The following is a 25,174-nucleotide window of genomic DNA, read 5'->3' as shown; positions in this document are numbered from 1 at the left end:
GCACCGTATCCTGTTCAATAACATCCGCTCCCTTCCCACCAACAAGCACCTCCTTATGCATACCCTTACGACCCACCGTGTGGATGCCTTCCTTCTGAACGAAACCTTTCTTCAGCCCCACCACACCGTCCACACCTCGCCCTACCTCCTTCACCGGTCTGACAATCCACTCCAGATAGCGCGTGGCGGAGTTGCCATTGGCCACCACCGCCAGATCCCTGTCCGGCTCCAACCCCTCCTTCCTGACCCCACAGAACACTTGATCCTTAGTCTCTTCTTCCCCGGCCTTACCCTTACCTGTGCCACCATCTATGTCCGCCCCGCTGCACCTATTCCTTTCGACTTCCTTTCCCACATCGACCGTACCTTCTCCTCCTACGTGATCGCCGCCGACCTTAACATCCATAGTCGTTCTGCCGCCCAGTTACGGCGGTGGCATCGGTTCCTTGCCACCCTCCAAGGCGACGTCCTTCCAATTCCCCAACACACCCGCCCTGAATCCAATACCACTCCCGATGTCGTCCTAGCCTCCCCCACCCTGCTTGGCCGCATAGCGGTGGACGTCCTTGATCCCATTGGCAGTGACCATCTCCCTGTCCTCCTCACTGTATCAGACGGTCGTCGCCCCCGTCCCGACCCGCGCCATGACCCTCCCCCGAAATATGTCCATGACTACTCCCGTGCCAACTGGAATGCCTACCGGGACTCCCTTGCTCTCCAGGTCGATAGCCACCCCCTCACCTACCACCAACCTGACGACGTTACCCGTGCTGCCTCCTTTCTCCAGCAGACCTTGTCTGAGGCCGTGGAGGCCCACGTCCCTACCATTGCCATCCATCCGCACCGCCCCACCTTACCCCCACAGGCCGTCCTTCTCCTGCGTGAATCCCGCCGGCTCTACCGTGCCTTCCTTCACACACGTGACCAGGACACACTACGACGCCACCGGCAACTACAGCGACACATCAGGAACTTACTCACGGCAAAGAAACGCCGGGACTGGCGACAGACATGCACCCGTCTTAATGCCACCTTACCTATCAACTCGTCCAAGTACTGGTCAGCCTTCCGCCGCCTTACCGGATCTAAACCCTCTCCCTACTACCCTCTCCTTCATGATGACCACCCCTTCCCTGATGCCCTTAGTAAGGCCAACCATTTCGCCTCCTACCTCTCCGATATCCTTACCATCCCTGACGATCCCCAGTTCGATTATTCCCTCTTTCCTGATGTCCGTGATCGAACTGATACCTCTGTCCCCCCGCTTGCTCCTGGCTTCCAGTACTTGGACATCATCACACACACAGAACTAAATACCCCAATCACCGCTCAAGATATCATTGCTACACTTCGCCCTAAACGCAACACTGCTCCCGGTCACGATCGTGTTACTTACCGTCACCTCCGTGAAGCTCCTGCCTCCTTCCTCTCCACATTGGCCAGGCTCTACAATGTGGTCCTGTCCACCGGCTACTACCCCGACCTGTGGAAAACCTCCCGGATCCTGATGTTCCTCAAGCCCGACAAACCGCCTTCCGCTGTCTCCTCCTACCGTCCCATCAGCCTTACCTCGGTCTTCAGCAAGGTCCTAGAATCCATTCTTACCCGCCGCCTACACAAGCACCTTCACCAACACCGCCTCCTCCCCCCTACCCAATGTGGCTTTCGGCCGTCCTTCTCAGCCGATGACCTCCTCCTTCACCTCACTCACCTCCTCTCCGAACAACTCAATTCCCGTCGTTCCGCCATCTTCCTTTCCCTCGACCTCGAACGCGCATATGACCGTGTGTGGCATTCCGGTCTCCTTTTCAAGCTCCAAACCTTTGCTCTTCCTCTCAACTATGTCCGTCTGGTCGCTTCCTTCCTTTCCCACCGTCCTTCCTATGTCACCATCCACAACACTGATTCCTACACCTTCTACCCCTCCGCCGGTGTGCCCCAAGGTTCCGTCCTTTCCCCTCTTCTCTACCTCCTTTACACGGCAGACATGCCTCCACCTGCACCTCCCCTACACCTTCTCCAGTACGCCGATGACACTGCCTTCCTTGCCCTCGCTCCCACCCTGCAACGCTCCCAGCACCTTCTCCAATCCTATCTTGACCGGTTCACCACTTGGTGTAACCAGTGGTTGCTCAAGGTCAATCCTTCCAAGACCCAGGCGATCATTGTAGGCAAAACCACTCGTTCCTTCCGTCTCCTTGATTTCTATCTTACTATTTATGGCCGTCCCATCACCCTCACACCTACTCTCAAGTACCTTGGTGTCACCCTCGACCGTCGCCTCTCCTGGAACCCACATCTCCGGACGATCCAAGCCAAGGCACGCTCCCGCCTCCGCCTCCTTAAGCTCCTTTCTGGCCGTACATGGGGTCTGGACCCTTCCACCATCCTCTACACCTACAAGTCCCTCATCCGTCCTATCCTTTGCTATGCTCATCCCGCCTGGATCTCTGCCCCTCCTACCTTCTACAAGTCCATTCAGATCCTAGAACGCCATGCGCTCCGCCTCGCCTATCGCATCCGTCTCCCTTCCCCCACGCGGATCCTCTATGACCTGATTCCCTTCCCGCACCTCCTCCTTTTCCTCGAACGGTTACGGATCCTCTACACCTCCCGCAAGCTTGATCCTCCACACCCTCTTGTCTCTCCCATCCTCTCCCACCCCAACCCGCTGCCGCGCCTGCATTCCTATATCCCACCTGCTCTCCATCTTTACACCCTCCACACCCTCTCCCTCGGTGGCTTCCGTCAACTCCCCCTCCCTGATGATGCCCTCCTCCCCTCCATCTACCCCTCCTACCAACTTTGAGCCTTACCTTCCCTCTCCTCTCCTTTTCCTGTGGGCACCCTCTCTCCCCTCTCTCCCTCCCTCCCCTCCCCTTTCTCCTTGGGCTTCCACTCCCCCTACCCTCCCCCTTCTCCTCCATCCCTCTCCTCCACTGGCATCCTCCCCTCCCCCTCTCTCTCCTCTTCCCCACACCTTTTCCCCTTGGCAGGCCACGACTCTGCTGTCTTCCATCAGTTACTTTCATCGTCCTACGCCGAAGACCATCGCATGTGTTTGTGCCTCGACTCTCCTGCAGTGTGTTTGTGTTTCGTCGTTTGTGCTCCGCTGGTTCACGTGTGGCCATCTGCCATCTGCGTTTGTGCACCGTGTTTCTCCGCTTTTATCCATTGTGCTACGCACGTGACCGACTCCGTTTTAACTCTGCTTTGTCTACTGTTTGTACCCCGCCGTCTTGATTGTTTTTATATCTCACTCATCTCTGTTCTGTGTATACTCTGAGGCCGAAGAGCGGCATACTTGGTCCGCTGCCGGCCTACCTGTTTGTCACAGGTATTAAAATCACAATAAAGGAAAAAAAAAAAAAAAAGCGGTTTAGCATAAGGTGAGACGAGGCAGTCTGAATTACATTTTATAGATGTATTTCTCACAAATCTCAGAGCCTCTCGCGGTCGTCGTCGTCGCCGCCGCCGCCGCTTCTGCATAAGTAGCAAATGGCCATCGTAGCAAATGCGGCGAGGGACACCCTGCCATCGATTCCGAATGCGCAAAGTGTGTGGTCTTGTTTTCCTGTCTATGTTTGGTCGGTCTCGTAAGAGGTTGAATGTAACGAATGGGTGGAAAAGAGTAAGGGGCAGCGGCTGTGTGGAACGAAAACACAGTTCCTCAGGGGGTGTGAGCGTTTCGAAATGGGTCGTATATAAGTTACACTTGGTCGTTAGTGACCGTGTGGCCTAATGGATAAGGCGTCGGACTTCGGATCCGAAGATTGCAGGTTCGAATCCTGTCACGGTCATGTTTTTCCATTTCTGAAAAAGAAACATACCGTTTTAATGTAGCAATTGAGCAGTACGAAACCGTCTGAATGTTGCTGTTGACCATTTTGTACTTGGAGATGGTCTTGAACCTGAAACACACACAACAAGACCGGTGTTAACTAGCGAAATGGTCGGCAGAGTGCCCTCACCGCGAGTTTTGACTGGCACTTGCACATCTAAAACAACGTCGGAAAGTAACTCGTTCGGCTTTTGAGTCACATCAAGTATGTGTGTTAATTTTGACGCCGCTAGCTCTGCAGATTGTCATGCAATTCCTTTACCTCTCAGAAATGATTATGAAATAAAAGTGAAGTACGTGACGAGTGTGACGTTAGGAAAACATTAGGAAGCATGGAGAGATTCTGTATGGGACCACCCAACCCAAACGATTACTGTGTGATCTGCTGCCAATCAGGTATCCACCGAGGCAGCACGGCTAGCTCAGTCGGTAGAGCATGAGACTCTTATTCACAGGGTCGTGGGTTCGAGCCCTACGCTGGCCGGAACGGAATTTTTTTCCGCTGCAGATGTAAATTACCGATTTTCTGATTAACGTGATGTAATGGAAATAGCAACTATAAATTTGCCTACGTCTCCATCAGTCGCAAGAAAACTGTATTTGAAGTGAAGGTGATTTTGTAGACATGTGTGAAAGTCATGTTCTGAAGTGCAAGTGGTTTTGGTTGGAGAGAACACGGCTACGTGTCAGATGTGTAGCCAAGCAGTAATGGGTCGCCATAGCTGCAAATATTAGTCGAAAATATGAAGTGTCGTCAGCTGAAGTCTGATGATTCAGACAACCATACGGACGAAGTACACAAAAGTGCCGCTAGGCGGCGCCTGTTTAGGTCAGTGGTAGAGCATTGGTCTAGTAAACCAGGGGTCGTGAGTTCCATCCTCACAGGAGGAAGACGAATCTTGGAAATCAGTTGCGCATCGTAGCCGTATAGAAAGCAGTATCTGTGATGAGGAACAATTAGCGACAGGCGTATTACTAAGAATTACTCTCAGATGTGATTAAGGCGAATGGCGCAGATAAAGCATTTGCCAAAGCGGTTTAGCATAAGGTGAGACGAGGCAGTCTGAATTACATTTTATAGATGTATTTCTCACAAATCTCAGAGCCTCTTGCGGTCGTCGTCGTCGTCGTCGCCGCCGCCGCCGCTTCTGCATAAGTAGCAAATGGCCATCGTAGCAAATGCGGCGAGGGACACCCTGCCATCGATTCCGAATGCGCAAAGTGTGTGGTCTTGTTTTCCTGTCTATGTTTGGTCGGTCTCGTAAGAGGTTGAATGTAACGAATGGGTGGAAAAGAGTAAGGGGCAGGGGCTGTGTGGAACGAAAACACAGTTCCTCAGGGGGTGTGAGCGTTTCGAAATGGGTCGTACATAAGTTACACTTGGTCGTCAGTGACCGTGTGGCCTAATGGATAAGGCGTCGGACTTCGGATCCGAAGATTGCAGGTTCGAATCCTGTCACGGTCGTGTTTTTCCATTTCTGAAAAAGAAACATACCGTTTTAATGTAGCAATTGAGCAGTACGAAACCGTCTGAATGTTGCTGTTGACCATTTTGTACTTGGAGATGGTCTTGAACCTGAAACACACACAACAAGACCGGTGTTAACTAGCGAAATGGTCGGCAGAGTGCCCTCACCGCGAGTTTTGACTGGCACTTGCACATCTAAAACAACGTCGGAAAGTAACTCGTTCGGCTTTTGAGTCACATCAAGTATGTGTGTTAATTTTGACGCCGCTAGCTCTGCAGATTGTCATGCAATTCCTTTACCTCTCAGAAATGATTATGAAATAAAAGTGAAGTACGTGACGAGTGTGACGTTAGGAAAACATTAGGAAGCATGGAGAGATTCTGTATGGGACCTACCAACCCAAACGAGTACTGTGTGATCTGCTGCCCAGCAGGTATCCAACGAGGCAGCACGGCTAGCTCAGTCGGTAGAGCATGAGACTCTTATTCACAGGGTCGTGGGTTCGAGCCCTACGCTGGGCGGAACGGAATTTTTTCCGCTGCAGAAGTAAATTACCGATTTTCTGATTAACGTGATGTAATGGAAATAGCAACTTTAAAATTTGCCTACGTCTCCATCAGTCGCTAGAAAACTGTATTTGAATTGAAGGTGATTTTGTAGACATGTGTGAAAGTCATGTTCTGAAGTGCAAGTGGTTTTGGTTGGAAAGAACACGGCTACGTGTCAGATGTGTAGCCAAGCAGTAATGGGTCGCCATAGCTGCAAATATTAGTCGAAAATATGAAGTGTTGTCAGCTGAAGTCTGATGATTCAGACGACCGTACGGACGAAGTACGCAAAAGTGCCGCTAGGCGGCGCCTGTTTTGGTCAGTGGTAGAGCATTGGTATAGTAAACCAGGGGTCGTGAGTTCCATCCTCACAGGAGGAAGACGAATCTTGGAAATCAGTTGCGCATCGTAGCCGTATAGAAAGCAGTATCTGTGATGAGGAACAATTAGCGACAGGCGTATTATTAAGAATTACTCTCAGATGTGATTAAGGCGAATGGCGCAGATAAAGCATTTGCCAAAGCGGTTTAGCATAAGGTGAGACGAGGCAGTCTGAATTACATTTTATAGATGTATTTCTCACAAATCTCAGAGCCTCTCGCGGTCGTCGTCGTCGTCGCCGCCGCCGCCGCTTCTGCATAAGTAGCAAATGGCCATCGTAGCAAATGCGGCGAGGGACACCCTGCCATCGATTCCGAATGCGCAAAGTGTGTGGTCTTGTTTTCCTGTCTATGTTTGGTCGGTCTCGTAAGAGGTTGAATGTAACGAATGGGTGGAAAAGAGTAAGGGGCAGCGGCTGTGTGGAACGAAAACACAGTTCCTCAGGGGGTGTGAGCGTTTCGAAATGGGTCGTATATAAGTTACACTTGGTCGTTAGTGACCGTGTGGCCTAATGGATAAGGCGTCGGACTTCGGATCCGAAGATTGCAGGTTCGAATCCTGTCACGTTCATGTTTTTCCATTTCTGAAAAAGAAACATACCGTTTTAATGTAGCAATTGAGCAGTACGAAACCGTCTGAATGTTGCTGTTGACCATTTTGTACTTGGAGATGGTCTTGAACCTGAAACACACACAACAAGACCGGTGTTAACTAGCGAAATGGTCGGCAGAGTGCCCTCACCGCGAGTTTTGACTGGCACTTGCACATCTAAAACAACGTCGGAAAGTAACTCGTTCGGCTTTTGAGTCACATCAAGTATGTGTGTTAATTTTGACGCCGCTAGCTCTGCAGATTGTCATGCAATTCCTTTACCTCTCAGAAATGATTATGAAATAAAAGTGAAGTACGTGACGAGTGTGACGTTAGGAAAACATTAGGAAGCATGGAGAGATTCTGTATGGGACCACCCAACCCAAACGATTACTGTGTGATCTGCTGCCAATCAGGTATCCACCGAGGCAGCACGGCTAGCTCAGTCGGTAGAGCATGAGACTCTTATTCACAGGGTCGTGGGTTCGAGCCCTACGCTGGCTGGAACGGAATTTTTTTCCGCTGCAGATGTAAATTACCGATTTTCTGATTAACGTGATGTAATGGAAATAGCAACTATAAATTTGCCTACGTCTCCATCAGTCGCAAGAAAACTGTATTTGAAGTGAAGGTGATTTTGTAGACATGTGTGAAAGTCATGTTCTGAAGTGCAAGTGGTTTTGGTTGGAGAGAACACGGCTACGTGTCAGATGTGTAGCCAAGCAGTAATGGGTCGCCATAGCTGCAAATATTAGTCGAAAATATGAAGTGTCGTCAGCTGAAGTCTGATGATTCAGACAACCATACGGACGAAGTACACAAAAGTGCCGCTAGGCGGCGCCTGTTTAGGTCAGTGGTAGAGCATTGGTCTAGTAAACCAGGGGTCGTGAGTTCCATCCTCACAGGAGGAAGACGAATCTTGGAAATCAGTTGCGCATCGTAGCCGTATAGAAAGCAGTATCTGTGATGAGGAACAATTAGCGACAGGCGTATTATTAAGAATTACTCTCAGATGTGATTAAGGCGAATGGCGCAGATAAAGCATTTGCCAAAGCGGTTTAGCATAAGGTGAGACGAGGCAGTCTGAATTACATTTTATAGATGTATTACTCACAAATCTCAGAGCCTCTCGCGGTCGTCGTCGTCGTCGCCGCCGCCGCCGCTTCTGCATAAGTAGCAAATGGCCATCGTAGCGAATGCGGCGAGGGACACCCTGCCATCGATTCCGAATGCGCAAAGTGTGTGGTCTTGTTTTCCTGTCTACGTTTGGTCGGTCTCGTAAGAGGTTGAATGTAACGAATGGGTGGAAAAGAGTAAGGGGCAGGGGCTGTGTGGAACGAAAACACAGTTCCTCAGGGGGTGTGAGCGTTTCGAAATGGGTCGTATATAAGTTACACTTGGTCGTCAGTGACCGTGTGGCCTAATGGATAAGGCGTCGGACTTCGGATCCGAAGATTGCAGGTTCGAATCCTGTCACGGTCGTGTTTTTCCATTTCTGAAAAAGAAACATACCGTTTTAATGTAGCAATTGAGCAGTACGAAACCGTCTGAATGTTGCTGTTGACCATTTTGTACTTGGAGATGGTCTTGAACCTGAAACACACACAACAAGACCGGTGTTAACTAGCGAAATGGTCGGCAGAGTGCCCTCACCGCGAGTTTTGACTGGCACTTGCACATCTAAAACAACGTCGGAAAGTAACTCGTTCGGCTTTTGAGTCACATCAAGTATGTGTGTTAATTTTGACGCCGCTAGCTCTGCAGATTGTCATGCAATTCCTTTACCTCTCAGAAATGATTATGAAATAAAAGTGAAGTACGTGACGAGTGTGACGTTAGGAAAACATTAGGAAGCATGGAGAGATTCTGTATGGGACCTACCAACCCAAACGAGTACTGTGTGATCTGCTGCCCAGCAGGTATCCAACGAGGCAGCACGGCTAGCTCAGTCGGTAGAGCATGAGACTCTTATTCACAGGGTCGTGGGTTCGAGCCCTACGCTGGGCGGAACGGAATTTTTTCCGCTGCAGAAGTAAATTACCGATTTTCTGATTAACGTGATGTAATGGAAATAGCAACTTTAAAATTTGCCTACGTCTCCATCAGTCGCTAGAAAACTGTATTTGAATTGAAGGTGATTTTGTAGACATGTGTGAAAGTCATGTTCTGAAGTGCAAGTGGTTTTGGTTGGAAAGAACACGGCTACGTGTCAGATGTGTAGCCAAGCAGTAATGGGTCGCCATAGCTGCAAATATTAGTCGAAAATATGAAGTGTTGTCAGCTGAAGTCTGATGATTCAGACGACCGTACGGACGAAGTACGCAAAAGTGCCGCTAGGCGGCGCCTGTTTAGGTCAGTGGTAGAGCATTGGTCTAGTAAACCAGGGGTCGTGAGTTCCATCCTCACAGGAGGAAGACGAATCTTGGAAATCAGTTGCGCATCGTAGCCGTATAGAAAGCAGTATCTGTGATGAGGAACAATTAGCGACAGGCGTATTATTAAGAATTACTCTCAGATGTGATTAAGGCGAATGGCGCAGATAAAGCATTTGCCAAAGCGGTTTAGCATAAGGTGAGACGAGGCAGTCTGAATTACATTTTATAGATGTATTTCTCACAAATCTCAGAGCCTCTCGCGGTCGTCGTCGTCGTCGTCGTCGTCGTCGTCGCCGCCGCCGCCGCTTCTGCATAAGTAGGAAATGGCCATCGTAGCAAATGCGGCGAGGGATACCCTGCCATCGATTCCGAATGCGCAAAGTGTGTGGTCTTCTTTTCCTTTGTATGTTTGGTCGGTCTCGTAAGAGGTTGAATGTAACGAATGGGTGGGAAAGAGTAAGGGGCAGCGGCTGTGTGGAACGAAAACACAGTTCCTCAGGGGGTGTGAGCGTTTCGAAATGGGTCGTATATAAGTTACACTTGGTCGTCAGTGACCGTGTGGCCTAATGGATAAGGCGTCGGACTTCGGATCCGAAGATTGCAGGTTCGAATCCTGTCACGGTCGTGTTTTTCCATTTCTGATAAAGAAACATACCGTTTTAATGTAGCAATTGAGCAGTACGAAACCGTCTGAATGTTGCTGTTGACCATTTTGTACTTGGAGATGGTCTTGAACCTGAAACACACACAACAAGACCGGTGTTAACTAGCGAAATGGTCGGCAGAGTGCCCTCACCGCGAGTTTTGACTGGCACTTGCACATCTAAAACAACGTCGGAAAGTAACTCGTTCGGCTTTTGAGTCACATCAAGTATGTGTGTTAATTTTGACGCCGCTAGCTCTGCAGATTGTCATGCAATTCCTTTACCTCTCAGAAATGATTATGAAATAAAAGTGAAGTACGTGACGAGTGTGACGTTAGGAAAACATTAGGAAGCATGGAGAGATTCTGTATGGGACCACCCAACCCAAACGATTACTGTGTGATCTGCTGCCAATCAGGTATCCACCGAGGCAGCACGGCTAGCTCAGTCGGTAGAGCATGAGACTCTTATTCACAGGGTCTTGGGTTCGAGCCCTACGCTGGCCGGAACGGAATTTTTTTCCGCTGCAGATGTAAATTACCGATTTTCTGATTAACGTGATGTAATGGAAATAGCAACTATAAATTTGCCTACGTCTCCATCAGTCGCAAGAAAACTGTATTTGAAGTGAAGGTGATTTTGTAGACATGTGTGAAAGTCATGTTCTGAAGTGCAAGTGGTTTTGGTTGGAGAGAACACGGCTACGTGTCAGATGTGTAGCCAAGCAGTAATGGGTCGCCATAGCTGCAAATATTAGTCGAAAATATGAAGTGTCGTCAGCTGAAGTCTGATGATTCAGACAACCATACGGACGAAGTACACAAAAGTGCCGCTAGGCGGCGCCTGTTTAGGTCAGTGGTAGAGCATTGGTCTAGTAAACCAGGGGTCGTGAGTTCCATCCTCACAGGAGGAAGACGAATCTTGGAAATCAGTTGCGCATCGTAGCCGTATAGAAAGCAGTATCTGTGATGAGGAACAATTAGCGACAGGCGTATTATTAAGAATTACTCTCAGATGTGATTAAGGCGAATGGCGCAGATAAAGCATTTGCCAAAGCGGTTTAGCATAAGGTGAGACGAGGCAGTCTGAATTACATTTTATAGATGTATTTCTCACAAATCTCAGAGCCTCTCGCGGTCGTCGTCGTCGTCGTCGTCGTCGCCGCCGCCGCCGCTTCTGCATAAGTAGCAAATGGCCATCGTAGCAAATGCGGCGAGGGACACCCTGCCATCGATTCCGAATGCGCAAAGTGTGTGGTCTTGTTTTCCTGTCTATGTTTAGTCGGTCTCGTAAGAGGTTGAATGTAACGAATGGGTGGAAAAGAGTAAGGGGCAGGGGCTGTGTTGAACGAAAACACAGTTCCTCAGGGGGTGTGAGCGTTTCGAAATGGGTCGTATATAAGTTACACTTGGTCGTCAGTGACCGTGTGGCCTAATGGATAAGGCGTCGGACTTCGGATCCGAAGATTGCAGGTTCGAATCCTGTCACGGTCGTGTTTTTCCATTTCTGAAAAAGAAACATACCGTTTTAATGTAGCAATTGAGCAGTACGAAACCGTCTGAATGTTGCTGTTGACCATTTTGTACTTGGAGATGGTCTTGAACCTGAAACACACACAACAAGACCGGTGTTAACTAGCGAAATGGTCGGCAGAGTGCCCTCACCGCGAGTTTTGACTGGCACTTGCACATCTAAAACAACGTCGGAAAGTAACTCGTTCGGCTTTTGAGTCACATCAAGTATGTGTGTTAATTTTGACGCCGCTAGCTCTGCAGATTGTCATGCAATTCCTTTACCTCTCAGAAATGATTATGAAATAAAAGTGAAGTACGTGACGAGTGTGACGTTAGGAAAACATTAGGAAGCATGGAGAGATTCTGTATGGGACCTACCAACCCAAACGAGTACTGTGTGATCTGCTGCCCAGCAGGTATCCAACGAGGCAGCACGGCTAGCTCAGTCGGTAGAGCATGAGACTCTTATTCACAGGGTCGTGGGTTCGAGCCCTACGCTGGGCGGAACGGAATTTTTTCCGCTGCAGAAGTAAATTACCGATTTTCTGATTAACGTGATGTAATGGAAATAGCAACTTTAAAATTTGCCTACGTCTCCATCAGTCGCTAGAAAACTGTATTTGAATTGAAGGTGATTTTGTAGACATGTGTGAAAGTCATGTTCTGAAGTGCAAGTGGTTTTGGTTGGAAAGAACACGGCTACGTGTCAGATGTGTAGCCAAGCAGTAATGGGTCGCCATAGCTGCAAATATTAGTCGAAAATATGAAGTGTTGTCAGCTGAAGTCTGATGATTCAGACGACCGTACGGACGAAGTACGCAAAAGTGCCGCTAGGCGGCGCCTGTTTTGGTCAGTGGTAGAGCATTGGTCTAGTACACCAGGGGTCGTGAGTTCCATCCTCACAGGAGGAAGACGAATCTTGGAAATCAGTTGCGCATCGTAGCCGTATAGAAAGCAGTATCTGTGATGGGGAACAATTAGCGACAGGCGTATTATTAAGAATTACTCTCAGATGTGATTAAGGCGAATGGCGCACATAAAGCATTTGCCAAAGCGGTTTAGCATAAGGTGAGACGAGGCAGTCTGAATTACATTTTATAGATGTATTTCTCACAAATCTCAGAGCCTCTCGCGGTCGTCGTCGTCGTCGTCGCCGCCGCCGCCGCTTCTGCATAAGTAGCAAATGGGCATCGTAGCAAATGCGGCGAGGGATACCCTGCCATCGATTCCGAATGCGCAAAGTGTGTGGTCTTCTTTTCCTTTGTATGTTTGGTCGGTCTCGTAAGAGGTTGAATGTAACGAATGGGTGGGAAAGAGTAAGGGGCAGCGGCTGTGTTGAACGAAAACACAGTTCCTCAGGGGGTGTGAGCGTTTCGAAATGGGTCGTATATAAGTTACACTTGGTCGTCAGTGACCGTGTGGCCTAATGGATAAGGCGTCGGACTTCGGATCCGAAGATTGCAGGTTCGAATCCTGTCACGGTCGTGTTTTTCCATTTCTGATAAAGAAACATACCGTTTTAATGTAGCAATTGAGCAGTACGAAACCGTCTGAATGTTGCTGTTGACCATTTTGTACTTGGAGATGGTCTTGAACCTGAAACACACACAACAAGACCGGTGTTAACTAGCGAAATGGTCGGCAGAGTGCCCTCACCGCGAGTTTTGACTGGCACTTGCACATCTAAAACAACGTCGGAAAGTAACTCGTTCGGCTTTTGATTCACATCAAGTATGTGTGTTAATTTTGACGCCGCTAGCTCTGCAGATTGTCATGCAATTCCTTTACCTCTCAGAAATGATTATGAAATAAAAGTGAAGTACGTGACGAGTGTGACGTTAGGAAAACATTAGGAAGCATGGAGAGATTCTGTATGGGACCACCCAACCCAAACGATTACTGTGTGATCTGCTGCCAATCAGGTATCCACCGAGGCAGCACGGCTAGGTCAGTCGGTAGAGCATGAGACTCTTATTCACAGGGTCGTGGGTTCGAGCCCTACGCTGGCTGGAACGGAATTTTTTTCCGCTGCAGATGTAAATTACCGATTTTCTGATTAACGTGATGTAATGGAAATAGCAACTATAAATTTGCCTACGTCTCCATCAGTCGCAAGAAAACTGTATTTGAAGTGAAGGTGATTTTGTAGACATGTGTGAAAGTCATGTTCTGAAGTGCAAGTGGTTTTGGTTGGAGAGAACACGGCTACGTGTCAGATGTGTAGCCAAGCAGTAATGGGTCGCCATAGCTGCAAATATTAGTCGAAAATATGAAGTGTCGTCAGCTGAAGTCTGATGATTCAGACGACTGTACGGACGAAGTACACAAAAGTGCAGCTAGGCGGCGCCTGTTTAGGTCAGTGGTAGAGCATTGGTATAGTAAACCAGGGGTCGTGAGTTCCATCCTCACAGGAGGAAGACGAATCTTGGAAATCAGTTGCGCATCGTAGCCGTATAGAAAGCAGTATCTGTGATGAGGAACAATTAGCGACAGGCGTATTATTAAGAATTACTCTCAGATGTGATTAAGGCGAATGGCGCAGATAAAGCATTTGCCAAAGCGGTTTAGCATAAGGTGAGACGAGGCAGTCTGAATTACATTTTATAGATGTATTTCTCACAAATCTCAGAGCCTCTTGCGGTCGTCGTCGTCGTCGTCGTCGCCGCCGCCGCCGCCGCCACTTCTGCATAAGTAGCAAATGGCCATCGTAGCAAATGCGGCGAGGGACACCCTGCCATCGATTCCGAATGCGCAAAGTGTGTGGTCTTGTTTTCCTGTCTATGTTTGGTCGGTCTCGTAAGAGGTTGAATGTAACGAATGGGTGGAAAAGAGTAAGGGGCAGGGGCTGTGTGGAACGAAAACACAGTTCCTCAGGGGGTGTGAGCGTTTCGAAATGGGTCGTATATAAGTTACACTTGGTCGTCAGTGACCGTGTGGCCTAATGGATAAGGCGTCGGACTTCGGATCCGAAGATTGCAGGTTCGAATCCTGTCACGGTCGTGTTTTTCCATTTCTGAAAAAGAAACATACCGTTTTAATGTAGCAATTGAGCAGTACGAAACCGTCTGAATGTTGCTGTTGACCATTTTGTACTTGGAGATGGTCTTGAACCTGAAACACACACAACAAGACCGGTGTTAACTAGCGAAATGGTCGGCAGAGTGCCCTCACCGCGAGTTTTGACTGGCACTTGCACATCTAAAACAACGTCGGAAAGTAACTCGTTCGGCTTTTGAGTCACATCAAGTATGTGTGTTAATTTTGACGCCGCTAGCTCTGCAGATTGTCATGCAATTCCTTTACCTCTCAGAAATGATTATGAAATAAAAGTGAAGTACGTGACGAGTGTGACGTTAGGAAAACATTAGGAAGCATGGAGAGATTCTGTATGGGACCTACCAACCCAAACGAGTACTGTGTGATCTGCTGCCCAGCAGGTATCCAACGAGGCAGCACGGCTAGCTCAGTCGGTAGAGCATGAGACTCTTATTCACAGGGTCGTGGGTTCGAGCCCTACGCTGGGCGGAACGGAATTTTTTCCGCTGCAGAAGTAAATTACCGATTTTCTGATTAACGTGATGTAATGGAAATAGCAACTTTAAAATTTGCCTACGTCTCCATCAGTCGCTAGAAAACTGTATTTGAATTGAAGGTGATTTTGTAGACATGTGTGAAAGTCATGTTCTGAAGTGCAAGTGGTTTTGGTTGGAAAGAACACGGCTACGTGTCAGATGTGTAGCCAAGCAGTAATGGGTCGCCATAGCTGCAAATATTAGTCGAAAATATGAAGTGTTGTCAGCTGAAGTCTGATGATTCAGACGACCGTACGGACGAAGTACGCAAAAGTGCCGCTAGGCGGCGCCTGTTTTGGTCAGTGGTAGAGCATTGGTCTAGTAAACCAGGGGTCGTGAGTTCCATCCTCACAGGAGGAAGACGAATCTTGGAAATCAGTTGCGCATCGTAGCCGTATAGAAAGCAGTATCTGTGATGAGGAACAATTAGCGACAGGCGTATTATTAAGAATTACTCTCAGATGTGATTAAGGCGAATGGCGCAGATAAAGCATTTGCCAAAGCGGTTTAGCATAAGGTGAGACGAGGCAGTCTGTATTACATTTTATAGATGTATTTCTCACAAATCTCAGAGCCTCTCGCGGTCGTCGTCGTCGTCGTCGTCGTCGCCGCCGCCGCCGCTTCTGCATAAGTAGCAAATGGCCATCGTAGCAAATGCGGCGAGGGACACCCTGCCATCGATTCCGAATGCGCAAAGTGTGTGGTCTTGTTTTCCTGTCTATGTTTGGTCGGTCTCGTAAGAGGTTGAATGTAACGAATGGGTGGAAAAGAGTAAGGGGCAGCGGCTGTGTGGAACGAAAACACAGTTCCTCAGGGGGTGTGAGCGTTTCGAAATGGGTCGTATATAAGTTACACTTGGTCGTTAGTGACCGTGTGGCCTAATGGATAAGGCGTCGGACTTCGGATCCGAAGATTGCAGGTTCGAATCCTGTCACGGTCATGTTTTTCCATTTCTGAAAAAGAAACATACCGTTTTAATGTAGCAATTGAGCAGTACGAAACCGTCTGAATGTTGCTGTTGACCATTTTGTACTTGGAGATGGTCTTGAACCTGAAACACACACAACAAGACCGGTGTTAACTAGCGAAATGGTCGGCAGAGTGCCCTCACCGCGAGTTTTGACTGGCACTTGCACATCTAAAACAACGTCGGAAAATAACTCGTTCGGCTTTTGAGTCACATCAAGTATGTGTGTTAATTTTGACGCCGCTAGCTCTGCAGATTGTCATGCAATTCCTTTACCTCTCAGAAATGATTATGAAATAAAAGTGAAGTACGTGACGAGTGTGACGTTAGGAAAACATTAGGAAGCATGGAGAGATTCTGTATGGGACCACCCAACCCAAACGATTACTGTGTGATCTGCTGCCAATCAGGTATCCACCGAGGCAGCACGGCTAGCTCAGTCGGTAGAGCATGAGACTCTTATTCACAGGGTCGTGGGTTCGAGCCCTACGCTGGCCGGAACGGAATTTTTTTCCGCTGCAGATGTAAATTACCGATTTTCTGATTAACGTGATGTAATGGAAATAGCAACTATAAATTTGCCTACGTCTCCATCAGTCGCAAGAAAACTGTATTTGAAGTGAAGGTGATTTTGTAGACATGTGTGAAAGTCATGTTCTGAAGTGCAAGTGGTTTTGGTTGGAGAGAACACGGCTACGTGTCAGATGTGTAGCCAAGCAGTAATGGGTCGCCATAGCTGCAAATATTAGTCGAAAATATGAAGTGTCGTCAGCTGAAGTCTGATGATTCAGACAACCATACGGACGAAGTACACAAAAGTGCAGCTAGGCGGCGCCTGTTTAGGTCAGTGGTAGAGCATTGGTCTAGTAAACCAGGGGTCGTGAGTTCCATCCTCACAGGAGGAAGACGAATCTTGGAAATCAGTTGCGCATCGTAGCCGTATAGAAAGCAGTATCTGTGATGAGGAACAATTAGCGACAGGCGTATTATTAAGAATTACTCTCAGATGTGATTAAGGCGAATGGCGCAGATAAAGCATTTGCCAAAGCGGTTTAGCATAAGGTGAGACGAGGCAGTCTGAATTACATTTTATAGATGTATTTCTCACAAATCTCAGAGCCTCTTGCGGTCGTCGTCGTCGTCGCCGCCGCCGCCGCCGCTTCTGCATAAGTAGCAAATGGCCATCGTAGCAAATGCGGCGAGGGACACCCTGCCATCGATTCCGAATGCGCAAAGTGTGTGGTCTTGTTTTCCTGTCTATGTTTGGTCGGTCTCGTAAGAGGTTGAATGTAACGAATGGGTGGAAAAGAGTAAGGGGCAGCGGCTGTGTGGAACGAAAACACAGTTCCTCAGGGGGTGTGAGCGTTTCGAAATGGGTCGTATATAAGTTACACTTGGTCGTCAGTGACCGTGTGGCCTAATGGATAAGGCGTCGGACTTCGGATCCGAAGATTGCAGGTTCGAATCCTGTCACGGTCGTGTTTTTCCATTTCTGAAAAAGAAACATACCGTTTTAATGTAGCAATTGAGCAGTACGAAACCGTCTGAATGTTGCTGTTGACCATTTTGTACTTGGAGATGGTCTTGAACCTGAAACACACACAACAAGACCGGTGTTAACTAGCGAAATGGTCGGCAGAGTGCCCTCACCGCGAGTTTTGACTGGCACTTGCACATCTAAAACAACGTCGGAAAGTAACTCGTTCGGCTTTTGAGTCACATCAAGTATGTGTGTTAATTTTGACGCCGCTAGCTCTGCAGATTGTCATGCAATTCCTTTACCTCTCAGAAATGATTATGAAATAAAAGTGAAGTACGTGACGAGTGTGACGTTAGGAAAACATTAGGAAGCATGGAGAGATTCTGTATGGGACCACCCAACCCAAACGATTACTGTGTGATCTGCTGCCAATCAGGTATCCACCGAGGCAGCACGGCTAGCTCAGTCGGTAGAGCATGAGACTCTTATTCACAGGGTCGTGGGTTCGAGCCCTACGCTGGCTGGAACGGAATTTTTTTCCGCTGCAGATGTAAATTACCGATTTTCTGATTAACGTGATGTAATGGAAATAGCAACTATAAATTTGCCTACGTCTCCATCAGTCGCAAGAAAACTGTATTTGAAGTGAAGGTGATTTTGTAGACATGTGTGAAAGTCATGTTCTGAAGTGCAAGTGGTTTTGGTTGGAGAGAACACGGCTACGTGTCAGATGTGTAGCCAAGCAGTAATGGGTCGCCATAGCTGCAAATATTAGTCGAAAATATGAAGTGTCGTCAGCTGAAGTCTGATGATTCAGACGACCGTACGGACGAAGTACACAAAAGTGCAGCTAGGCGGCGCCTGTTTAGGTCAGTGGTAGAGCATTGGTATAGTAAACCAGGGGTCGTGAGTTCCATCCTCACAGGAGGAAGACGAATCTTGGAAATCAGTTGCGCATCGTAGCCGTATAGAAAGCAGTATCTGTGATGAGGAACAATTAGCGACAGGCGTATTATTAAGAATTACTCTCAGATGTGATTAAGGCGAATGGCGCAGATAAAGCATTTGCCAAAGCGGTTTAGCATAAGGTGAGACGAGGCAGTCTGAATTACATTTTATAGATGTATTTCTCACAAATCTCAGAGCCTCTTGCGGTCGTCGTCGTCGTCGTCGTCGTCGTCGCCGCCGCCGCCGCCGCCGCTTCTGCATAAGTAGCAAATGGCCATCGTAGCAAATGCGGCGAGGGACACCCTGCCATCGATTCCGAATGCGCAAAGTGTGTGGTCTTGTTTTCCTGTCTATGTTTGGTCGGTCTCGTAAGAGGTTGAATGTAACGAATGGGTGGAAAAGAGTAAGGGGCAGGGGCTGTGTGGAACGAAAACACAGTTCCTCAGGGGGTGTGAGCGTTTCGAAATGGGTCGTATATAAGTTACACTTGGTCGTCAGTGACCGTGTGGCCTAATGGATAAGGCGTCGGACTTCGGATCCGAAGATTGCAGGTTCGAATCCTGTCACGGTCGTGTTTTTCCATTTCTGAAAAAGAAACATACCGTTTTAATGTAGCAATTGAGCAGTACGAAACCGTCTGAATGTTGCTGTTGACCATTTTGTACTTGGAGATGGTCTTGAACCTGAAACACACACAACAAGACCGGTGTTAACTAGCGAAATGGTCGGCAGAGTGCCCTCACCGCGAGTTTTGACTGGCACTTGCACATCTAAAACAACGTCGGAAAGTAACTCGTTCGGCTTTTGAGTCACATCAAGTATGTGTGTTAATTTTGACGCCGCTAGCTCTGCAGATTGTCATGCAATTCCTTTACCTCTCAGAAATGATTATGAAATAAAAGTGAAGTACGTGACGAGTGTGACGTTAGGAAAACATTAGGAAGCATGGAGAGATTCTGTATGGGACCTACCAACCCAAACGAGTACTGTGTGATCTGCTGCCCAGCAGGTATCCAACGAGGCAGCACGGCTAGCTCAGTCGGTAGAGCATGAGACTCTTATTCACAGGGTCGTGGGTTCGAGCCCTACGCTGGGCGGAACGGAATTTTTTCCGCTGCAGAAGTAAATTACCGATTTTCTGATTAACGTGATGTAATGGAAATAGCAACTTTAAAATTTGCCTACGTCTCCATCAGTCGCTAGAAAACTGTATTTGAATTGAAGGTGATTTTGTAGACATGTGTGAAAGTCATGTTCTGAAGTGCAAGTGGTTTAGGTTGGAAAGAACACGGCTACGTGTCAGATGTGTAGCCAAGCAGTAATGGGTCGCCATAGCTGCAAATATTAGTCGAAAATATGAAGTGTTGTCAGCTGAAGTCTGATGATTCAGACGACCGTACGGACGAAGTACGCAAAAGTGCCGCTAGGCGGCGCCTGTTTTGGTCAGTGGTAGAGCATTGGTCTAGTAAACCAGGGGTCGTGAGTTCCATCCTCACAGGAGGAAGACGAATCTTGGAAATCAGTTGCGCATCGTAGCCGTATAGAAAGCAGTATCTGTGATGAGGAACAATTAGCGACAGGCGTATTATTAAGAATTACTCTCAGATGTGATTAAGGCGAATGGCGCAGATAAAGCATTTGCCAAAGCGGTTTAGCATAAGGTGAGACGAGGCAGTCTGTATTACATTTTATAGATGTATTTCTCACAAATCTCAGAGCCTCTCGCGGTCGTCGTCGTCGTCGTCGTCGCCGCCGCCGCCGCTTCTGCATAAGTAGCAAATGGCCATCGTAGCAAATGCGGCGAGGGACACCCTGCCATCGATTCCGAATGCGCAAAGTGTGTGGTCTTGTTTTCCTGTCTATGTTTGGTCGGTCTCGTAAGAGGTTGAATGTAACGAATGGGTGGAAAAGAGTAAGGGGCAGCGGCTGTGTGGAACGAAAACACAGTTCCTCAGGGGGTGTGAGCGTTTCGAAATGGGTCGTATATAAGTTACACTTGGTCGTTAGTGACCGTGTGGCCTAATGGATAAGGCGTCGGACTTCGGATCCGAAGATTGCAGGTTCGAATCCTGTCACGGTCATGTTTTTCCATTTCTGAAAAAGAAACATACCGTTTTAATGTAGCAATTGAGCAGTACGAAACCGTCTGAATGTTGCTGTTGACCATTTTGTACTTGGAGATGGTCTTGAACCTGAAACACACACAACAAGACCGGTGTTAACTAGCGAAATGGTCGGCAGAGTGCCCTCACCGCGAGTTTTGACTGGCACTTGCACATCTAAAACAACGTCGGAAAATAACTCGTTCGGCTTTTGAGTCACATCAAGTATGTGTGTTAATTTTGACGCCGCTAGCTCTGCAGATTGTCATGCAATTCCTTTACCTCTCAGAAATGATTATGAAATAAAAGTGAAGTACGTGACGAGTGTGACGTTAGGAAAACATTAGGAAGCATGGAGAGATTCTGTATGGGACCACCCAACCCAAACGATTACTGTGTGATCTGCTGCCAATCAGGTATCCACCGAGGCAGCACGGCTAGCTCAGTCGGTAGAGCATGAGACTCTTATTCACAGGGTCGTGGGTTCGAGCCCTACGCTGGCCGGAACGGAATTTTTTTCCGCTGCAGATGTAAATTACCGATTTTCTGATTAACGTGATGTAATGGAAATAGCAACTATAAATTTGCCTACGTCTCCATCAGTCGCAAGAAAACTGTATTTGAAGTGAAGGTGATTTTGTAGACATGTGTGAAAGTCATGTTCTGAAGTGCAAGTGGTTTTGGTTGGAGAGAACACGGCTACGTGTCAGATGTGTAGCCAAGCAGTAATGGGTCGCCATAGCTGCAAATATTAGTCGAAAATATGAAGTGTCGTCAGCTGAAGTCTGATGATTCAGACAACCATACGGACGAAGTACACAAAAGTGCAGCTAGGCGGCGCCTGTTTAGGTCAGTGGTAGAGCATTGGTCTAGTAAACCAGGGGTCGTGAGTTCCATCCTCACAGGAGGAAGACGAATCTTGGAAATCAGTTGCGCATCGTAGCCGTATAGAAAGCAGTATCTGTGATGAGGAACAATTAGCGACAGGCGTATTATTAAGAATTACTCTCAGATGTGATTAAGGCGAATGGCGCAGATAAAGCATTTGCCAAAGCGGTTTAGCATAAGGTGAGACGAGGCAGTCTGAATTACATTTTATAGATGTATTTCTCACAAATCTCAGAGCCTCTTGCGGTCGTCGTCGTCGTCGCCGCCGCCGCCGCCGCTTCTGCATAAGTAGCAAATGGCCATCGTAGCAAATGCGGCGAGGGACACCCTGCCATCGATTCCGAATGCGCAAAGTGTGTGGTCTTGTTTTCCTGTCTATGTTTGGTCGGTCTCGTAAGAGGTTGAATGTAACGAATGGGTGGAAAAGAGTAAGGGGCAGCGGCTGTGTGGAACGAAAACACAGTTCCTCAGGGGGTGTGAGCGTTTCGAAATGGGTCGTATATAAGTTACACTTGGTCGTCAGTGACCGTGTGGCCTAATGGATAAGGCGTCGGACTTCGGATCCGAAGATTGCAGGTTCGAATCCTGTCACGGTCGTGTTTTTCCATTTCTGAAAAAGAAACATACCGTTTTAATGTAGCAATTGAGCAGTACGAAACCGTCTGAATGTTGCTGTTGACCATTTTGTACTTGGAGATGGTCTTGAACCTGAAACACACACAACAAGACCGGTGTTAACTAGCGAAATGGTCGGCAGAGTGCCCTCACCGAGAGTTTTGACTGGCACTTGCACATCTAAAACAACGTCGGAAAGTAACTCGTTCGGCTTTTGAGTCACATCAAGTATGTGTGTTAATTTTGACGCCGCTAGCTCTGCAGATTGTCATGCAATTCCTTTACCTCTCAGAAATGATTATGAAATAAAAGTGAAGTACGTGACGAGTGTGACGTTAGGAAAACATTAGGAAGCATGGAGAGATTCTGTATGGGACCTACCAACCCAAACGAGTACTGTGTGATCTGCTGCCCAGCAGGTATCCAACGAGGCAGCACGGCTAGCTCAGTCGGTAGAGCATGAGACTCTTATTCACAGGGTCGTGGGTTCGAGCCCTACGCTGGGCGGAACGGAATTTTTTTCCGCTGCAGAAGTAAATTACCGATTTTCTGATTAACGTGATGTAATGGAAATAGCAACTTTAAAATTTGCCTACGTCTCCATCAGTCGCAAGAAAACTGTATTTGAAGGTGAAGGTGATTTTGTAGACATGTGTGAAAGTCATGTTCTGAAGTGCAAGTGGTTTTGGTTGGAAAGAACACGGCTACGTGTCAGATGTGTAGCCAAGCAGTAATGGGTCGCCATAGCTGCAAATATTAGTCGAAAATATGAAGTGTTGTCAGCTGAAGTCTGATGATTCAGACGACCGTACGGACGAAGTACGCAAAAGTGCCGCTAGGCGGCGCCTGTTTTGGTCAGTGGTAGAGCATTGGTATAGTAAACCAGGGGTCGTGAGTTCCATCCTCACAGGAGGAAGACGAATCTTGGAAATCAGTTGCGCATCGTAGCCGTATAGAAAGCAGTATCTGTGATGAGGAACAATTAGCGACAGGCGTATTATTAAGAATTACTCTCAGATGTGATTAAGGCGAATGGCGCAGATAAAGCATTTGCCAAAGCGGTTTAGCATAAGGTGAGACGAGGCAGTCTGAATTACATTTTATAGATGTATTTCTCACAAATCTCAGAGCCTCTCGCGGTCGTCGTCGTCGTCGCCGCCGCCGCCGATTCTGCATAAGTAGCAAATGGCCATCGATTCCGAATGCGCAAAGTGTGTGGTCTTGTTTTCCTGTCTATGTTTGGTCGGTCTCGTAAGAGGTTGAATGTAACGAATGGGTGGAAAAGAGTAAGGGGCAGGGGCTGTGTGGAACGAAAACACAGTTCCTCAGGGGGTGTGAGCGTTTCGAAATGGGTCGTATATAAGTTATACTGGGTCGTCAGTGACCGTGTGGCCTAATGGATAAGGCGTCGGGCTTCGGATCCGAAGATTGCAGGTTCGAATCCTGTCACGGTTATGTTTTTCCATTTCTGAAAAAGAAACATACCGTTTTAATGTAGCAATTGAGCAGTACGAAACCGTCTGAATGTTGCTGTTGACCATTTTGTACTTGGAGATGGTCTTGAACCTGAAACACACACAACAAGACCGGTGTTAACTAGCGAAATGGTCGGCAGAGTGCCCTCACCGCGAGTTTTGACTGGCACTTGCACATCTAAAACAACGTCGGAAAGTAACTCGTTCGGCTTTTGAGTCACATCAAGTATGTGTGTTAATTTTGACGCCGCTAGCTCTGCAGATTGTCATGCAATTCCTTTACCTCTCAGAAATGATTATGAAATAAAAGTGAAGTACGTGACGAGTGTGACGTTAGGAAAACATTAGGAAGCATGGAGAGATTCTGTATGGGACCTACCAACCCAAACGAGTACTGTGTGATCTGCTGCCCAGCAGGTATCCAACGAGGCAGCACGGCTAGCTCAGTCGGTAGAGCATGAGACTCTTATTCACAGGGTCGTGGGTTCGAGCCCTACGCTGGGCGGAACGGAATTTTTTCCGCTGCAGAAGTAAATTACCGATTTTCTGATTAACGTGATGTAATGGAAATAGCAACTTTAAAATTTGCCTACGTCTCCATCAGTCGCTAGAAAACTGTATTTGAATTGAAGGTGATTTTGTAGACATGTGTGAAAGTCATGTTCTGAAGTGCAAGTGGTTTTGGTTGGAAAGAACACGGCTACGTGTCAGATGTGTAGCCAAGCAGTAATGGGTCGCCATAGCTGCAAATATTAGTCGAAAATATGAAGTGTTGTCAGCTGAAGTCTGATGATTCAGACGACCGTACGGACGAAGTACGCAAAAGTGCCGCTAGGCGGCGCCTGTTTTGGTCAGTGGTAGAGCATTGGTATAGTAAACCAGGGGTCGTGAGTTCCATCCTCACAGGAGGAAGACGAATCTTGGAAATCAGTTGCGCATCGTAGCCGTATAGAAAGCAGTATCTGTGATGAGGAACAATTAGCGACAAGCGTATTATTAAGAATTACTCTCAGATGTGATTAAGGCGAATGGCGCAGATAAAGCATTTGCCAAAGCGGTTTAGCATAAGGTGAGACGAGGCAGTCTGAATTACATTTTATAGATGTATTTCTCACAAATCTCAGAGCCTCTCGCGGTCGTCGTCGTCGTCGTCGTCGTCGCCGCCGCCGCTTCTGCATAAGTAGCAAATGGCCATCGTAGCAAATGCGGCGAGGGACACCCTGCCATCGATTCCGAATGCGCAAAGTGTGTGGTCTTGTTTTCCTGTCTATGTTTGGTCGGTCTCGTAAGAGGTTGAATGTAACGAATGGGTGGAAAAGAGTAAGGGGCAGCGGCTGTGTGGAACGAAAACACAGTTCCTCAGGGGGTGTGAGCGTTTCGAAATGGGTCGTATATAAGTTACACTTGGTCGTTAGTGACCGTGTGGCCTAATGGATAAGGCGTCGGACTTCGGATCCGAAGATTGCAGGTTCGAATCCTGTCACGGTCATGTTTTTCCATTTCTGAAAAAGAAACATACCGTTTTAATGTAGCAATTGAGCAGTACGAAACCGTCTGAATGTTGCTGTTGACCATTTTGTACTTGGAGATGGTCTTGAACCTGAAACACACACAACAAGACCGGTGTTAACTAGCGAAATGGTCGGCAGAGTGCCCTCACCGCGAGTTTTGACTGGCACTTGCACATCTAAAACAACGTCGGAAAGTAACTCGTTCGGCTTTTGAGTCACATCAAGTATGTGTGTTAATTTTGACGCCGCTAGC

General features: G+C 47.8%; 27 non-coding genes across 27 annotated transcripts; all 27 read left to right on the top strand.

The window, feature by feature from the left end:
• Window positions 1-3,727: 3,727 nt before the first annotated feature.
• On the top strand, window positions 3,728-3,800 carry Trnar-ucg (transfer RNA arginine (anticodon UCG)). Its single transcript has one exon. It is a non-coding gene; the product is annotated as a tRNA-Arg (tRNA).
• A 448-nt stretch (window positions 3,801-4,248) lies between these two features.
• On the top strand, window positions 4,249-4,325 carry Trnak-cuu (transfer RNA lysine (anticodon CUU)). Its single transcript has one exon. It is a non-coding gene; the product is annotated as a tRNA-Lys (tRNA).
• A 908-nt stretch (window positions 4,326-5,233) lies between these two features.
• Trnar-ucg (transfer RNA arginine (anticodon UCG)) lies at window positions 5,234-5,306 on the top strand. The gene has a single exon. It is a non-coding gene; the product is annotated as a tRNA-Arg (tRNA).
• A 452-nt stretch (window positions 5,307-5,758) lies between these two features.
• On the top strand, window positions 5,759-5,831 carry Trnak-cuu (transfer RNA lysine (anticodon CUU)). The gene has a single exon. It is a non-coding gene; the product is annotated as a tRNA-Lys (tRNA).
• Window positions 5,832-6,736: 905 nt separating this feature from the next.
• Window positions 6,737-6,809, top strand: Trnar-ucg (transfer RNA arginine (anticodon UCG)). The gene has a single exon. It is a non-coding gene; the product is annotated as a tRNA-Arg (tRNA).
• Window positions 6,810-7,260: 451 nt separating this feature from the next.
• Trnak-cuu (transfer RNA lysine (anticodon CUU)) lies at window positions 7,261-7,334 on the top strand. Its single transcript has one exon. It is a non-coding gene; the product is annotated as a tRNA-Lys (tRNA).
• Window positions 7,335-8,239: 905 nt separating this feature from the next.
• On the top strand, window positions 8,240-8,312 carry Trnar-ucg (transfer RNA arginine (anticodon UCG)). Its single transcript has one exon. It is a non-coding gene; the product is annotated as a tRNA-Arg (tRNA).
• A 452-nt stretch (window positions 8,313-8,764) lies between these two features.
• Trnak-cuu (transfer RNA lysine (anticodon CUU)) lies at window positions 8,765-8,837 on the top strand. The gene has a single exon. It is a non-coding gene; the product is annotated as a tRNA-Lys (tRNA).
• Window positions 8,838-9,757: 920 nt separating this feature from the next.
• Trnar-ucg (transfer RNA arginine (anticodon UCG)) lies at window positions 9,758-9,830 on the top strand. Its single transcript has one exon. It is a non-coding gene; the product is annotated as a tRNA-Arg (tRNA).
• A 1,439-nt stretch (window positions 9,831-11,269) lies between these two features.
• Trnar-ucg (transfer RNA arginine (anticodon UCG)) lies at window positions 11,270-11,342 on the top strand. Its single transcript has one exon. It is a non-coding gene; the product is annotated as a tRNA-Arg (tRNA).
• Window positions 11,343-11,794: 452 nt separating this feature from the next.
• Trnak-cuu (transfer RNA lysine (anticodon CUU)) lies at window positions 11,795-11,867 on the top strand. Its single transcript has one exon. It is a non-coding gene; the product is annotated as a tRNA-Lys (tRNA).
• Window positions 11,868-12,775: 908 nt separating this feature from the next.
• Trnar-ucg (transfer RNA arginine (anticodon UCG)) lies at window positions 12,776-12,848 on the top strand. The gene has a single exon. It is a non-coding gene; the product is annotated as a tRNA-Arg (tRNA).
• Window positions 12,849-14,290: 1,442 nt separating this feature from the next.
• Window positions 14,291-14,363, top strand: Trnar-ucg (transfer RNA arginine (anticodon UCG)). The gene has a single exon. It is a non-coding gene; the product is annotated as a tRNA-Arg (tRNA).
• Window positions 14,364-14,815: 452 nt separating this feature from the next.
• Window positions 14,816-14,888, top strand: Trnak-cuu (transfer RNA lysine (anticodon CUU)). Its single transcript has one exon. It is a non-coding gene; the product is annotated as a tRNA-Lys (tRNA).
• A 914-nt stretch (window positions 14,889-15,802) lies between these two features.
• Trnar-ucg (transfer RNA arginine (anticodon UCG)) lies at window positions 15,803-15,875 on the top strand. The gene has a single exon. It is a non-coding gene; the product is annotated as a tRNA-Arg (tRNA).
• A 448-nt stretch (window positions 15,876-16,323) lies between these two features.
• Trnak-cuu (transfer RNA lysine (anticodon CUU)) lies at window positions 16,324-16,400 on the top strand. Its single transcript has one exon. It is a non-coding gene; the product is annotated as a tRNA-Lys (tRNA).
• Window positions 16,401-17,308: 908 nt separating this feature from the next.
• Trnar-ucg (transfer RNA arginine (anticodon UCG)) lies at window positions 17,309-17,381 on the top strand. Its single transcript has one exon. It is a non-coding gene; the product is annotated as a tRNA-Arg (tRNA).
• A 451-nt stretch (window positions 17,382-17,832) lies between these two features.
• On the top strand, window positions 17,833-17,906 carry Trnak-cuu (transfer RNA lysine (anticodon CUU)). The gene has a single exon. It is a non-coding gene; the product is annotated as a tRNA-Lys (tRNA).
• A 923-nt stretch (window positions 17,907-18,829) lies between these two features.
• Window positions 18,830-18,902, top strand: Trnar-ucg (transfer RNA arginine (anticodon UCG)). The gene has a single exon. It is a non-coding gene; the product is annotated as a tRNA-Arg (tRNA).
• Window positions 18,903-19,354: 452 nt separating this feature from the next.
• Trnak-cuu (transfer RNA lysine (anticodon CUU)) lies at window positions 19,355-19,427 on the top strand. The gene has a single exon. It is a non-coding gene; the product is annotated as a tRNA-Lys (tRNA).
• A 911-nt stretch (window positions 19,428-20,338) lies between these two features.
• Window positions 20,339-20,411, top strand: Trnar-ucg (transfer RNA arginine (anticodon UCG)). The gene has a single exon. It is a non-coding gene; the product is annotated as a tRNA-Arg (tRNA).
• A 448-nt stretch (window positions 20,412-20,859) lies between these two features.
• Trnak-cuu (transfer RNA lysine (anticodon CUU)) lies at window positions 20,860-20,936 on the top strand. The gene has a single exon. It is a non-coding gene; the product is annotated as a tRNA-Lys (tRNA).
• A 908-nt stretch (window positions 20,937-21,844) lies between these two features.
• On the top strand, window positions 21,845-21,917 carry Trnar-ucg (transfer RNA arginine (anticodon UCG)). Its single transcript has one exon. It is a non-coding gene; the product is annotated as a tRNA-Arg (tRNA).
• A 452-nt stretch (window positions 21,918-22,369) lies between these two features.
• On the top strand, window positions 22,370-22,442 carry Trnak-cuu (transfer RNA lysine (anticodon CUU)). The gene has a single exon. It is a non-coding gene; the product is annotated as a tRNA-Lys (tRNA).
• Window positions 22,443-23,317: 875 nt separating this feature from the next.
• On the top strand, window positions 23,318-23,390 carry Trnar-ucg (transfer RNA arginine (anticodon UCG)). Its single transcript has one exon. It is a non-coding gene; the product is annotated as a tRNA-Arg (tRNA).
• Window positions 23,391-23,842: 452 nt separating this feature from the next.
• Window positions 23,843-23,915, top strand: Trnak-cuu (transfer RNA lysine (anticodon CUU)). Its single transcript has one exon. It is a non-coding gene; the product is annotated as a tRNA-Lys (tRNA).
• A 911-nt stretch (window positions 23,916-24,826) lies between these two features.
• On the top strand, window positions 24,827-24,899 carry Trnar-ucg (transfer RNA arginine (anticodon UCG)). Its single transcript has one exon. It is a non-coding gene; the product is annotated as a tRNA-Arg (tRNA).
• The last annotated feature ends 275 nt before the right edge of the window (window positions 24,900-25,174 follow it).

Source organism: Schistocerca gregaria, unplaced genomic scaffold (genome assembly GCF_023897955.1).
Source record: "Schistocerca gregaria isolate iqSchGreg1 unplaced genomic scaffold, iqSchGreg1.2 ptg000180l, whole genome shotgun sequence".
Lineage (NCBI taxonomy): Eukaryota > Metazoa > Arthropoda > Insecta > Orthoptera > Acrididae > Schistocerca > Schistocerca gregaria.
Note: the sequence above shows the minus strand (reverse complement) of the source record. Positions and strands in the feature narration are given on the sequence as shown.